Raw genomic sequence first — 14,854 nt, forward strand, 5'->3', positions numbered from 1 at the left:
AAGCTGAACACAAGCTCATATTGTGTGCCTCGTCTTTTCTAATTACAGGTTAGTTAATATTCCTCAAAATGAAGTACATATGCCTTATCCTATATGTTAAGCATGTTGTTCATCTTAGAGGTCCACTGAATGTCATTTAAGAGTATAGTCGTTTTGTGAAAATAAGGTAAATTGAAGGATAGGCTACATGCTAGTATGTTAAACTAGTGGACCTGTTGAGTGTGGAACTAAGCGGGATGACAAATAACGCGATTTAGACACTAATAGGTTATTTAAAAGCGTTACTGTCAAAACCGTTAGTTGTACAAATTCTAAAGGGTTTGTGCACATGTTAAACTATTTAACAGAGCCGGTTTAACTGTGTTAACAGGACAGATATTTGCTTTTTCCGCCTAACATAAAGAGTAGCAAATGGCAGGCGCACATGCTAAGGAAACTGGCTCAGAATGAATGGTGATGTCATCGCGTCCTTAAAGGCAGAGCGCTTTTGTTTTTTTTTTTGAGTTGTTCATGCACAGATGGTCCAAATATGGTAAACTACATGAGCTTTTGTTTAAAGAAAGGTTAAGGAGAAGAACAAAAGGTTTTAATGGTACATGGGTTTCTTACGGTTCATGATTTGATATGTGATGTTGATGATTTGGGAAGATGTGAACATATGATAATGTTCATGATGTTTTGTTTAATTGAAACACTGCTACAGACCAAGGACAATACATACCAATACTGTTGTTTTACAGCTGGTAAAGGAAAATACTTTACAGATTATTTTAAGTGGTTTAGGTTGACAGAATAATGGGAAATGTGGAAAACAAAGTATTTTGCATTAAAGAATGATTAAGTGTTATGACACTGGAAAGAGGTTTTTTGCAGTTAGAGAGAAATTGGAGTTGAAATATACATAGAATATTTTATTTTTTGTGATAATGCAGATGTTCTCTTCAGTATATATTGTTTATTGTTATTTGATAAGTTAAAGAAAATATTTAGTACTGGCTATGGACTTACATCAAGTGGTTATGCTTTCAGTGACTATATGACTAGATTATTACGAATGAGACAATGAGTCATAAGGTGTCTTGCAAAGTAAAGAAAACAAAAACGGTAATGGCAGAATAAATTCTGCGGTCAAGCTGAACACAAGCTCATATTGTGCCTCGTCTTTTCTAATTACAGTTACAGCGGCAGAATTTGTACTAACTATGTGAGGCTGCTGTTTATTGATTATAGCTCAGCCTTCAACACCATAGTCCCACACATGCTGGCCTCCAAGCTCAAGGAACTGGGACTGAACACCCCCTCTGTGACTGGGTTCTGAACTTACAGGCAGACCTCAGGTAGTGGGAATGGGCCAATCCACCTCTAACACCATCACCCTAAGTACAGGAGCCCCACAGGGTTGTGTCCTGAGCCCCGTACTCTACTCTACACTATACGCATGACTGTGTGTCCTCTCACAGTTCTACTTCTATCGTCAAGTTTGCTGACGATACAGTGGTTCTGGGCCTCATCTCCAACAATGATGAGACCGCCTACCTGGATGAGGTGGACAAGCTGATAACCTGGTGTCAGGTGAACTGTCTCTATCTGAACTTCAGCAAAACCAAGGAACTGGTTGTGGACTTCAGAAGGGGGCAGCAGCAATCTTACACCCCACTCATGATTGGCGGGACCCAAGTGGAGAGAGTGAGTAGCTTCAGGTATCTTGGGGTTCATATCACCGAGGACCTGACCTGGACTAACTACATCCAAGCTCAGGTAACAAAGGCCAGACAAAGGATGTACCACCTGAGCCTGCTGAGGAAATTCATAAATCATATTTGGCTACGATTCTCAAGTTCTGTCTACAACTGAGACTACCTCTTAATTAGTTAATGCGCATGGACTTTACAAACGATTATATTCTTCTGAATATACGTCACGCAGCAAGTTCTATATCATTGCGTTTAATGCAGCTAGCTAGCTAGGTAGTACATCAGTGGTCCTGAAGTTCCCTTTAACCCACTAGGTAGCTAGCTAGCTTGCTTGCCTTGATAACGTCTCACAGCTAACATTTTATTTAGCGTTAATTAAAAAAACAGCGGTGACAATGCAATATTTTACTTAGGTTAGATGCACGTGTTGTGGGTAAGCTTATGCAACTAAGCTGTGTTTGAACTAATCGTGACGTGACTTTGTCAGCGTCAAAGTAAAGGTTTACATACAAATGTGTGTCATTGAAAACTGCTGTGCAACATGCCTTAACAGTGAAAGCATTCATGATTTTATGGTATCTTGTTATTGAAATAAACGTTCATTTCTCAGTCCTCCCAACTGAACGATTTCATCAGATGATAGGCACACAGGGCCGGTAAAAACTTTATGAGGCAATTGCTCTGTCGTTAGCTGTGTCATTGCGGTAGCCTACCTGTGGTTTAAGCTACTGCTGAGGTTTAGCTTGATCTCAGTTGCTGTCTTCTCATATCGGAGGCTACGCAATCTGCCCGCCCGGCCACCGCAGACGGCGACGAGACTGTAAACAAAGGCGAGGGAAGCGAGGAGGACTAAGGGCTAAGCTAAAGCTAACACCACACCGACTCCCTTTACCCAGCATTTTCCTCGCTAATGTGTGGTCACTGGTGAACAAGATGGACGAGTTACGACATCGCATCAAAGACTTATGGATTGTAACATCATGATTCTTACAGAAACTTCGCTAAACAGCTGCATACCCGACAACGCTATTGAGCTAGCTGGACGCTACATCCTCCGGGCAGATAGAACGGCAGATGACTCCGGTAAAACCAGAGGCGGAGGACTGTGCATGTATGTAAACAATGCCTGGTGTACAAACTCTGTCATCACCGAGAGACACTGCTCGGCTAACCTGGAATTTTTATGGTTAAGTGTAGACCTTTTTATCTGCCAAGGGAGTTTACTTCCACAATAATAATCGCTACTTATATCCCCCCAGATGCCAATGCAAAGCTTGCTATGAGAGAACTACATGCAGCTATTAGCAAACAACAGACTGCGCATCCAGAGGCTGCTTTTATTGTTGCGGGTGATTTTAATCACTCCAACTTGAAGGCAGTGCTGCCTAAATTCTACCAGCATGTTTCCTGCCACACCAGAGGAAACAAAACTTTGGACCATGTTTACACAAACATAGCTGGAGCATACTAAGCTACCCCCCTCCCCCACCTAGGACAGTCAGACCACCTTTCTTTGTTTCTCACCCCCAAATACTTACCACTCATCCAACGTGTGAAGCCATCAGTGAGGACCATCAAAGTGGCCTGAAGGGACGGACTCTGTACTACAGGAAAGGTTCCAACACACGGACTGGAGTATGTTTGCCTCCCAGGCTACCTGTGACTCTCACACGGACATTGACATCTACACCTCCTCTGTGCTGGATTATATTAATACCACCATTGACAGCGTCACTACCCAGAAACAGATCACCACATACCCAAATCAGAAGCCGTGGATGAACAAGGAGGTCCGGCTCCTGCTGAAGGCCCGCAACGCCGCCTTCAGACCAGGCGATGCTCAAGCCTACAGTTTATCCAGGGCCAACCTGAGGAGGGGCATCAAGAAGGCCAAGCACGGCTACAAGGTAAGGGTCGAGGAACACCTCACCAACTCCGACCCCCAATGTATGTGGCAGGGCATCCAGGCCATCAGTAACTACAAGCCCAGCAACGCCACCCCGACAACCACTGATGTCTCCTTCCTCAACGCGCTAAATGACTTCTATGCTCGTTTCGACCGGGATAACCAGGAGACAGCTTCTAAGATCAGTCTCCCTGCAGACCACCAGCCCCTCACACTCTCCACCACAGAAGTCTATGCAGCACTGAGCTGGATCAACGCACGCACCTGACGGCATCCCTGGACGCGTGCTCAGGACATGTGCTGGACAGCTGGCTGGGGTTTTTACGGACAGCTGTTGACATGCTTCAAGACCACCTCCATTGTGCCAGTGCCTAAACAGTCCACCCCAACGTGCCTGAATGACTACCGCCCTGTAGCGCTCATGCCCATAGTTATGAAGTGCTTCGAGTGACTGGTCCTGGCACACCTAAAGATCTGTCTCCCATCCACACTGGATCCCCACCATTTTGCCTACCGCAAGAATCGGAGCACGGAGGATGCTGTCTCCACAGCATTGCACTCTGTCCTCATGCATCTGGAGAATAACAACTCATATGCAAGAATGCTGTTTGTGGATTTTAGCTCAGCATTCAACACCGTTATTCCATCCAGGTTAACCACCAAACTTCAAGCTCTAGGCATGAATACATCTCTCTTTAACTGGATCTTGGACTTCCTGACCAGTAGACCTCAGCATGTTAAGTCAGACAACACTTGCTCATCCACAATCACACTGAACATCGGCGTACCACAGGGCTGTGTGTTGAGCCCGTTCCTCTACTCCCTCTTCACCCACGACTGCAAGCCTGTGTATGGTTCCAACTCCATCATCAAGTTTGCAGATGACACCACGGTGATTGGCCTTATCAGTGACAATGATGAGACAGCCTACAGGGAGGAGGTAAAGCACCTGGCAGCATGGTGTGCTGACAATAACCTGCTCCTTAACAAAAAAAAGACAAAGGAGCTCATTGTGGACTTCAGGAGGAAGAAAGGAGGCACGCTTGACCCCATCCACATTAACGGGATGGCTGTCGAACGTGTCTCTAGCTTCAAGTTCCTGGGGATCCAAATTTCAGAGGACCTGTCCTGGACCACCAACACTTCCAACTTTTATCACTGCGCCATCGAGAGCATCTTGACCAGCAGTATCACAGTCTGGTATGGGAACTGCTTGGTTTCAGACCGCAAGGCTCTGCAGCGGGTGGTGAAGACTCCCCAACACATCACAGGGTCTCTGCTTCCGGCCATTGAGGACGTACAGAGGATACGCTGTCTACGTTGAGCCCGAAGCATCATCAAGGACTCCTACCACCCAGCTCATAAACTGTTTGTCCTCCTGCCTTCTGGGAGGGTCTTTAGGAGCCTCCAGTCCAAGACCAGCAGGTTCAGGAACAGCTTTTTCCCCACGGCTATCTCCTTACTGAATTCTGCTCCCCGATGAATTCCCTACACTACTATGCACATCTCATCGCCCCTCACATCCTTATCCCCCTGGCCGGGACTGATTGTAATACATTTACCACGTGCACTACTAGAAGGCTATCTGCACTTACAGTAATACTATAACTTGACACAGTTGCTTACTGTAGCTTATACTGCACTATTCTTTGACCCATTCAGAGCCACTGCACATACCATCAGTCTGTTATTTGTAATCTGTAATCCAGAGCCATTTCATATATTATACAACTGTAAATATCATAGCATATATTATATACACTGTATATATCTATCTGTAAATTTGTCCATAACTACTGACCTCATAATGTACATATCACATTGTATATATCCATCTCTACAAAAAATGTCCATAGCAGTCATCTTATACTGTACATACATATAACTGTAATATATCCTCTGCACTTGCTGCTTACTGCACTTCTGTTTAGATGCTAACTGCATTTCGTTGCCTTGTACTTGTTACATGTGTAATGACAATAACGTTGAATCTAATCTAATCTAATCTAATCTAATATCAGCCACTAAAGGTCACTTTTTTGTGCATATTTGCTTAAACCTGATACTGAGGTGGTTTAAGGAGAGACTAAACCAGCTCATCTGCAGAATGAGACCTACATTACACCCCAAACTGTAGTAATATTTTGTTAGCCTGATGTCTGCCCCCATGTAGGTCTATGTCATCACTTACTTTGACTGTGTGAAATAAAAGCTATATAGGCATATCTCTTTATTTAGTCCTATAATTAAGGTTTGCGGAGATAACTCTACATCTTCTTCGAAAAATTGTAGGCTGTTTTTTTCTAATCGCAAAGACAGACGACAAAACACGCTTAATCTAAATAGTGCATTCTTTATTCATCACCAGGATTTTTGCGCCATATATATATATATGACCAGACCAAAATGCTTATAAATAGAGGGTTACAGTGAAGTCGTAACTTTAGTTCCCTTTCAGACACTCCAATGATGACAGGTTCCATGAAGGGTCTTATTTATTTATTGCAGGGAAATAAACTTTATTTTTGGCGGATGTGAAGTCAATTATATAAGAAATATATAAGCCTAATAACAGTTACAATAGCCTATAATATTTATATTACATTGAGGATCCAACTTGCAAAGAATCCTAAATTATGTCATTAAGTGGCTCTCTGCGGGCCAGTCAAGTTCTTCCACACCGAACTCATCAAACCATGTCTTTATAGTCCTTGCTCTGTGCACTGGGGCACAGTCATGTTGGAATAGAAAAGGGCCTTCCCCAAACTGTTGCCACAAAGTTGGAAGCATAGCATTGTCCAAAATGTCTTGCTATGCTGAAGCATTAAGATTGCCCTTCACTTGAGATAAGGGGCCTGGCCCAAATCCTGAAAAACAGGTGTGGCCAAATACTTTTGTCCATATAGTGTAAATAGAGGTTGCTTCACCATTGCATTCATTCCACGATGACACCATCACGAGTGGGAGTTATTGCTATTGTTATTGCCATTATCTGCATTGCCGGCATTGTCCGAAACACCGAGTGCACTTCTTTTTGGTGAGGCCGTACTTGCGCCGCCGTCAGGAGTTGGGTGCTTATCACCTACTGGTTCAAGAAATGTGGCTTGGTGATGGGGAAGTGTTCAAGAATTATTTCAGACTATCCTGGGAGCAGTTTGAATCGATGCCGTTCTTGCCGTGGTTGGTCCAACAATCACCCGACGGGATACCACCAACCGCTAGGCCATCAGTCCTGCTGAACGCCTGGCAATTTTTTTGAGGAAAGCTTCATTGCAGAAAATATGTACAGACAAAATGTTGATGAAAATATTACATCAGAGCACCATGCATTAATAAAACTAGTATTTATATAATTACATAGGCTACTCAAAAGCCCATGCCAGAATGCCATGATGCATATGAGCTTCACAATATCTGTAATTCACTCAGGTGTATATGTTCTATTCAGGTCCATGGTCATTCCAAGTTAAATATTAGTCATTACATTATTTTTGTCATTTTCATTTTACATACCTGACTCTTACAAATCATTGGGGTACCACTTTCGTGTTGGAATCATGATGATTTTACATGTTGTGCAGGATGTTACCAAAGCCCTCTGGGATGGCTTTGTAGGCAGGTACATGCCGATGCCAAAAGAGGAGGAATGGAGGGCCATTGCACAAGAGTTTGAGGAGCGTTGGCAGTTCCCTAACTGCATTGGTGCTATAGATGGCAAACACGTGACCATCCAGGCTCCACCCTGCTCTGGTTCCCTTTTCCATAATTATAAAGGAACCTACTCGATTGTGTTGCATGCAGTACTAGATGCCAACTACTGCTTCAGGATGGTTGATGTCAGCGCCTATGGGAAAGGGAGTGATGGCGGGACCCTGAGAGAGTCTGCTTTTGGAAGAGCCCTTCAGGCCGGCACCCTTCACATACCACCTGACAAAGGCCTTCCTGAAGCTCCCCAGCTTGGTGAGGTACCCCATGTGTTTGTTGGAGATAAGGCCTTCCCTCTGCAGCATCACATTATGAGGCTCTAACCTGGACACAATCTGCCAAGCAGCAGCAGCGAATTTTCAACTACTGTCTGTATCGGGCTCGGCTGGTGGTAGAGTGTGCCTTTGGCATCCTTGCGTCTAGGTTCTGCATGTACCGGTGGGTGATGGGGTAACATCTCAACAATGTGGAAGCATGTGTGAAGGCAACATGCATCCTCCACAACCTTCTGAGGTCAACTGAGGCCCAACCTCCATCCTTTGAGCACACAATGACCATGGAAAGGACCAGGCGTCTAGGAGCCAGCAATTCTACCTGGGTAGTGATGCAGCAGAGGGAGACCTTCACCACATACTTTAACTCTGAAGCTGGTGAGGTTTCATGGCAGCATTCAATAGTGTGACCCTATCCCCTTTCCACAACCAAAAGGCCCTTTTCAGGGCCACTTAACTCACTGAAAAGCAAAGTATTCCATAAGCTGTCACTAAGAACCCCAAGTAAAATTTATATACTCATCCTTTTATGATCCCATTACCTCACTGTGTTCCGCGTACAGTCATGTAAAAAAGGTAAGTGGACCCAGCTTTAGAGTATTTGCTCATTTAGAAGCTTATTAGCTGGCTGATTAAGTTTATTATTGCTTGTTTGTGCCCATGTGCCCATGAGCAATGGTAGCATCTATTTATCTTTCATATCAGTGAAGGGAATAAAATCACACAAAATCTTAATTGGAACTTTAATAATGTAGTAATGTAAGCTCTATATAACAATCAGGGGCACCTGCAGGATTTCATCTTAGTGTATGCACAGAAATTTGACCACGCACGCACGCAGGCATACACACATCGAGAGAGAGCTGAGAGAGAGAAACGCCACTGACTGATTAATGAATAATTAAATCTGGCCTACCTATTGGAAGTTTACTCTCCTTCTCCCGGTCACATAGAATTGTTTGAGCACTTCCTCACAGACCTTTGATCACATAGCTTAATTGAAGAGCGTTTAGCCATAGCAGAAATATTTTGGGACATTCCAAAATGCTAAACGTGGCTTAATGTTCCAAAACTGCGATCAAAGATCACCAAATTTCTCTCAGACATCTCTTGTCAGAAACACCTCCTCCTGTCAAAAAATCAAAGTCGAAATCCTAGGAGTATGGTCGTTATCTCACGTTAAGCGTTTTTCTCTCCATTGACACCCATTATAAGGAAAAAGTTTAATGTGGCTTAATGTCCCAAAACAGTGATCAATGGTCACCAAATTTGTCTGACATCTCACATGTCATAAACACTATCTCCTATCAAAAAAGCAAAACTGAAATCCAATGAAAGGGGTAACTATCTTGCATTAAGCCGTTTCTTCTCCATTGACCCCCATTATAAGGAAAAAGCTTAACATAGCATTATGAACAGCGACGTATCAGGACTACACTTCTCTAACACGTTTCTGATCATGATCACGTTCAAGAACCAATACGTCGACCCCATGGGTTTAATATAAACACTGACGTTTTCATTTCATTCAAGTTTCCCCCATAGGAACCCATTATAAAGACACTGCTTGCGGCTGGCCTACAGTTGGCGTATTGGGAATATCAGCTAACTTTAGCTTGCAAGCTAGCTAGCTAATTGATCCACATAGTTAGCAAGCTAATTTCTACTTCGTTAGAAATTGAATAAAGCACAATAAATTCCAAATGTTAATAAATTCGCATGCTATTACAATCATACAATCCAAAAATGGACTCTACCTTAATTCTGTCAGATAAAATTGTGTCGTCTTTTACATGTAATGTTTGGCGGAAAAGCTGGCGCAATAATGCGCCAATCTCCATCAGAGACATTATATAGGACGTTAGCTTGGTACCTAATATTACTCATTGTGTAGATTTGCTCCGTTTGTGTGCTGTGTAGCTATAATTGTGACAGTAGAGTGGGCTGTGAGCGTTCATGTTTTGCCTTAAGATTATGATAGGCCTGTCTTTTTCTGGGTTACATCTTTACCAACAAAGCGATTGGCCGTTTGGTGTAAAAGCACGACTCCCTTAATACAACCGCCACATTGAGCATTACAGCCAATGTCATTCATATTTCAATGAGTGGTCTGTCTCCTCCTTTTTAATGTCTCTGACACACCTCTCTCTCTCTCTCTTTCTCTCTCAATTTTCAATTTCAAATTTCAATTCCAAAGAGCTTTATTGGCATGACAAATATACACATACACATTTCTCTCTCTCTCCTGGAGCACTCACAAATCAGAAATCTCATGGTACGCAGTGCGTAAAGCCGTACAGCTGCAGGCGCCCATGATAACAAGAGAGCTTGCCAGTCAGTGCCAGGGTTTTTGTCAAAATTGGAAAATTAATTAAAAATGAAATAATTAGTTAAAACTAAACAAAAGAGGTGAACAGGCCAGCCATCACTGGAGTCCTGCTCTGAAAAGGAAAATGAAAAAAACACAAAACAACCAGGTTAGGGACAGGTCTGTCAAGTCAGGCCAACATTTACAATAACGATTAACAGGTCTATTGTAACCATTGCTTACTTACATGGAAACACAGCCTCGTATATGAGGCGATGGATCTGAAATTTAACAGTTGCCTTCTGTCTGACGTCCAGTCGCCTCAGAGCTGGCAGAAGGCTGAGCAGAAAATGCTCATCCTCATCCTGGACAGCAGGAGTAGGAGGAGTAGAAGTAGCAGCAGCAGCAGTTGCACTGTTTTCCAGGGCCAACATCAGGTTTGCTTCAAAGTTGCTGAGGACCTCTGCTCTTACCACCCTCCTCTTCCTGCTCACCGCACCACCATACACCTGTTCTCTCAAAACACCCACTCTCTCACACACACTTTCATTTGCCCTCTCCCTCAACACACACGGCCCCTCACGTACACTCTCATTTGCCCTCTCCCTCAACACACCCGGCCCCTCTCTCTCACTTTCATCTGCCCACTCTCTCTAACTCTCATTCTCCCTCTCACTCTCTTGCACACCCTCACTCTCACTCTCCATCTCGTGCACATCCTCACTATCCAGTTCCATCTATCTGTCATTCACACTCTGACCTCCAACTTCATTCTCTCTCTCCCGCTGACCCTTCCCTTGCTGTGGCATATTACAGGATGTTGGCCTTGAAAAAATAAAAGGGTCCAAAAAACTCATAATGGCTGCACAGCACCAGGGCCTCCTGTGGCTGGCAGCGCTGCTACTGGCCATAGTTTCACCTGCTTCCCTCCTCTCCCTCACATATTGATCATGTAGGTCACTCCATTTCTTGTGACAGTAATTTTCTGTGAGAACACAAGGTAAACAAAATTAAACACAAAGTATATGAAAATTAGGTTGTTGCCAATTGACATAATCAGTGCAATTTCAGAATACTCCACATTACAATAACGATTGTATGATTTTATTTATTTGCCTGGGCTAACACAAAACAAACATGAACTATACCATATATTCCGATACAATACTATACCAGTGGGTCAAAGTTTCAGGACCTGTCAAAATAACTGATTGATGAGCTGTAGTACAACTCTATTTATATATTTTTTCTAAGTGAAAAGTTCGAAGGTATAGGTTTGTAAGGTTTGTATATAAACATCGGCAAACATAGGTTGCCTAGCTAACATAGGATGCTAGCTGTGTAGGGTTACCTGTAATGTACAGAGTGCATGCATAGTAGTTCATGCGTCTTTTAACAAAATATTCCACAAAACAGGCTACACACCTGGCACCTCTTCACTTATTTGTCGCCATGAGTTATTGCTCCTGTTTTTATCTCTGTAATGCTCCAAGTGTATATTCCATACTACTGGATGGCGAAAACCCAACAAAATGGCAAGACAAATGCACAGCACTTCTGATTCAACAGAGACTGAACCCAGAACATCTGCTTCTACAGTTTTAGATTTGGTTTGGCGCCTATAGGCCTAATGTACATTAAGGTACCGCGATATCTCTCGCTAAGCCCACCCCTGGAAACCGGTAGAACAGAACCCCAAAACCCCCCGTGGAAATGGCTTTTAAACTGAGCCTGGCCAAGTGAAGAGGGATGGGATTGCTGTATATTTTTTTTTAATTTATTTATTTTTTTTTACAATTGAGCACACACTTCTCCACCTTTGTCTGTCAAACTAAATATAAATTAAATTTATAATGAAATTAAATCAAACATTCTGTTATTGATGGCCATTATCAACGGCAGACTCAATGTAGAAAGATAGGGTTGGCAGTAGCAGCGCTGCAGCAACAACGCTGGCGGTGTGGACAAAGACACGCACGCGAGCCACTGTAGTTCAGCGACGCAGCCGTTAGGCACACGCGACGCAAACAGTGTGGCCCCGTCTTTAGGCAGTGAGCGGTGTGCATTATTGCCCGGGTGCCCTCTAGAGGCAGATTTGAGTCGATCTTTATGGCCCAGGTTGGATCTAAAGCAGTACAAAGCTCGTAACTTTGAGTAGCACATTTCTGCAGACAGTCTTTTAAGCAAATTAACAGTAGTAGTGTTTGATGTGGAAATGTTAGTAAAACATATTGCAGGTAGGCCTACGTCAAAAAGGATCAGGTTTTCCTTATTTATTTTAATCAATTCTCCTTACACTCCCACGAAGTAATTGCTAAAAATCACCATCATAAAAGAGATATCCACTCCTGCCTCTCTCTCCATAACCCCCCAATTATCGCCGTTTTGAATTTAAAAAAGAAAGACACATTCCTTATTGAAACACTTCTTTATAAAATGTTCTTCCTACTCCCATCCACCACACACCCACAGACACTTACACACACACACACACACACACACACACACGCAAACACACAAACACAGATGTACATGCAAAGATTGTTTTGAATTAAAAAAAAGACACAGAAACATTCTTCACTGAAACATTTCTTTATAAAATCATAACATTTGTAAAATGTCCAAAAGGGGAGAACAACAGCTTGAGGACAGAACACAGCTTTGTGTTTTTGGCTTGGCCTGAAGGAGTGGCGGGGGTCAGTAATCCAAAGGGTCGGCATTTTAACAGTTGCATATTTCATTTGTGATTGCTGTGAGACGCACACCGGCTCTGTACAGACAGACAGTGACGCCATCAGAGGCATTCAAAGGCACATGAGCAAACAGATACAAAACACAGGAGGACTTCAGCTGTGGAGTGACAAACTGAGGAACACAAACTGCGTGTTTGTTTCATGGCTGAATTGACATACTGGGGACTTCACGTTTTTATGGAAACAAAAAAGGCTTTTTGAAATCCCTGAATTTGTAGATCTAATCTATTTTGCTTTTACAAAAAAATTGTTACAATAATAATAATAATAATAATAACAACAACACAGTAATATTTTTTTAAATCACAGACATTAAGAAATATATCTTTCAACTGAGAAGCCGATTGGCGATTGGCGAATGCAATTCCTGACCCTTTTTAAATACCCAAGAGACTCCTCAAGCTTTTCCAACAGAGAGAACCTAACAGCGCCAATACTGATGGCAAAAACAGTTACAAGTAACAAAATGACTGACAATACAAACACATATTCCAAGTTATCAGATTTGATTCTGTTGTGAATTGTGACTCCTGGAGCTAATATAAGTTTGGCTTAGCCAGCATTGTACAGTGCATGTCTGATTAGCACTGCATTAACAATGGAAGAGATTGAGACCAATGAGAGCTTAGTCCAAAATATCTGTGTTTAGGCAATAGCACAAGTATCTTGTTTACCCCCCCCCCCCCCCCCCCCAAAAGAAAAAAACACAACTGCGTTTTGCTGAGTGCATAAACATCCAGACAGGCTTGTGTTGTGGAAGACTTTGATTCCATTTGCTTCCTGAGCTCTCTGTGCTACATGGCTGCATTAACATATCTCTCAACACTGTTAAAGTATTACTGCATGCTTAAATCACTGACACATAAGATACATGTACCCACACACACATGCGTGCGCACACACGCGCGCACACACACACACAGGCATGTCTGTTATGTTAAATATGGTTTTCATGACAGGAGGGCACTATTGAAAAACACCCATAGATGAAACTGAGAGAAGGGTCAGGGGAAAGAAAGTCCATGGTGCCCAGAGAGCCCACTGTGAAAACAGACTGTGGTGGTTTTGTTTGAAATTTCCACTTATCCAGGCACAACATAATGTGCTCTCTCTGTGGGTCCCTGAAAGCAGAAAGGGGTGTACATTGGGTGTGTCTGTTGTGCTGGCCTGTCCACTCAGTAAACAGTGACTATGATTGTGGCCATTAAAGGGTGTGGGGTGTGAGTGGAGCCCCACCCATGGACAGAATAGGAGAACTCAGACAATCTGCACTCTATCAGTTCAAAAAGTTTGTACACACTCATTTTCCTGTAAGGAAATGGGATTGATAGCTGGCCTCAGTGTATCTGCTTTGTTTCCTCTTTTAAGACATTCAGGTTCTGCGAAGACTCAAATCCAAGCCTCACGAACTGAACAGATCCATTAAAAAAGGCAAAGAAGATGGCCTTTCTGGACAATAGTGTTAAATGAAAAATCCTACCAGTCTCAGTTACAGTCGGAGATGCTTGTAGCAATGACAAAGTTGCGATGTCATGCACCACTGTGATGTATAATGGGAGAATGGTGTAATGGGAGTTTTGCACTGTTCAAAGTAACTGTAGTGCTTAACATTCATCTGAAGAGGGATATACACACATGTGAAAAAACACACACGTTACACATTCACACAGAGAATCTCTGATGGCTGTCTCCTTTTCTTGGATTCACATACTGATCCAATGCTGCTTCTGCTGAGAAACCTGTTTGTGCACACAGGATTATTGCCTTTTTAGTGTGCCTACAGGCAGTGAGGATTTGGTCCTTTCAAAGTAGCCCTGAGTCTGTGGTGTGCATGGAACATGTAGTCTACAGCAGACACCATAGTAGATATATATGACTGACTGGAACCATACAAAAGCTGCATTTTTGTGTATGTGTATGAGTGTGTGTATGTGTGAGGTGTGTCTGTGTGTGTGTGTGTGTGTGTGTGTATGTGTGAGAAAGTGTATCCATATTTGTAAATGAGTGTGTCTGTGTATGAGGTGTGTGTGTGTGTGTGTGTGTGTGTGTGTGTATGTGTGTGTGTGTGTGTGTGTGTATGAGGAGAGTGTGTGTGTGTGTGTGTGTGTGTGTGTGTGTGTGTGTGTGTGTGTGTGTGTGTGTGTGTGTGTGTGTGTGTGTGTGTGTGTGCGCGCATGCGTGTCTCAATGACACTCAGTACTCAGCGGTACACAGCA

Source organism: Megalops cyprinoides, chromosome 6 (assembly GCF_013368585.1).
Source record: "Megalops cyprinoides isolate fMegCyp1 chromosome 6, fMegCyp1.pri, whole genome shotgun sequence".
NCBI lineage: Eukaryota > Metazoa > Chordata > Actinopteri > Elopiformes > Megalopidae > Megalops > Megalops cyprinoides.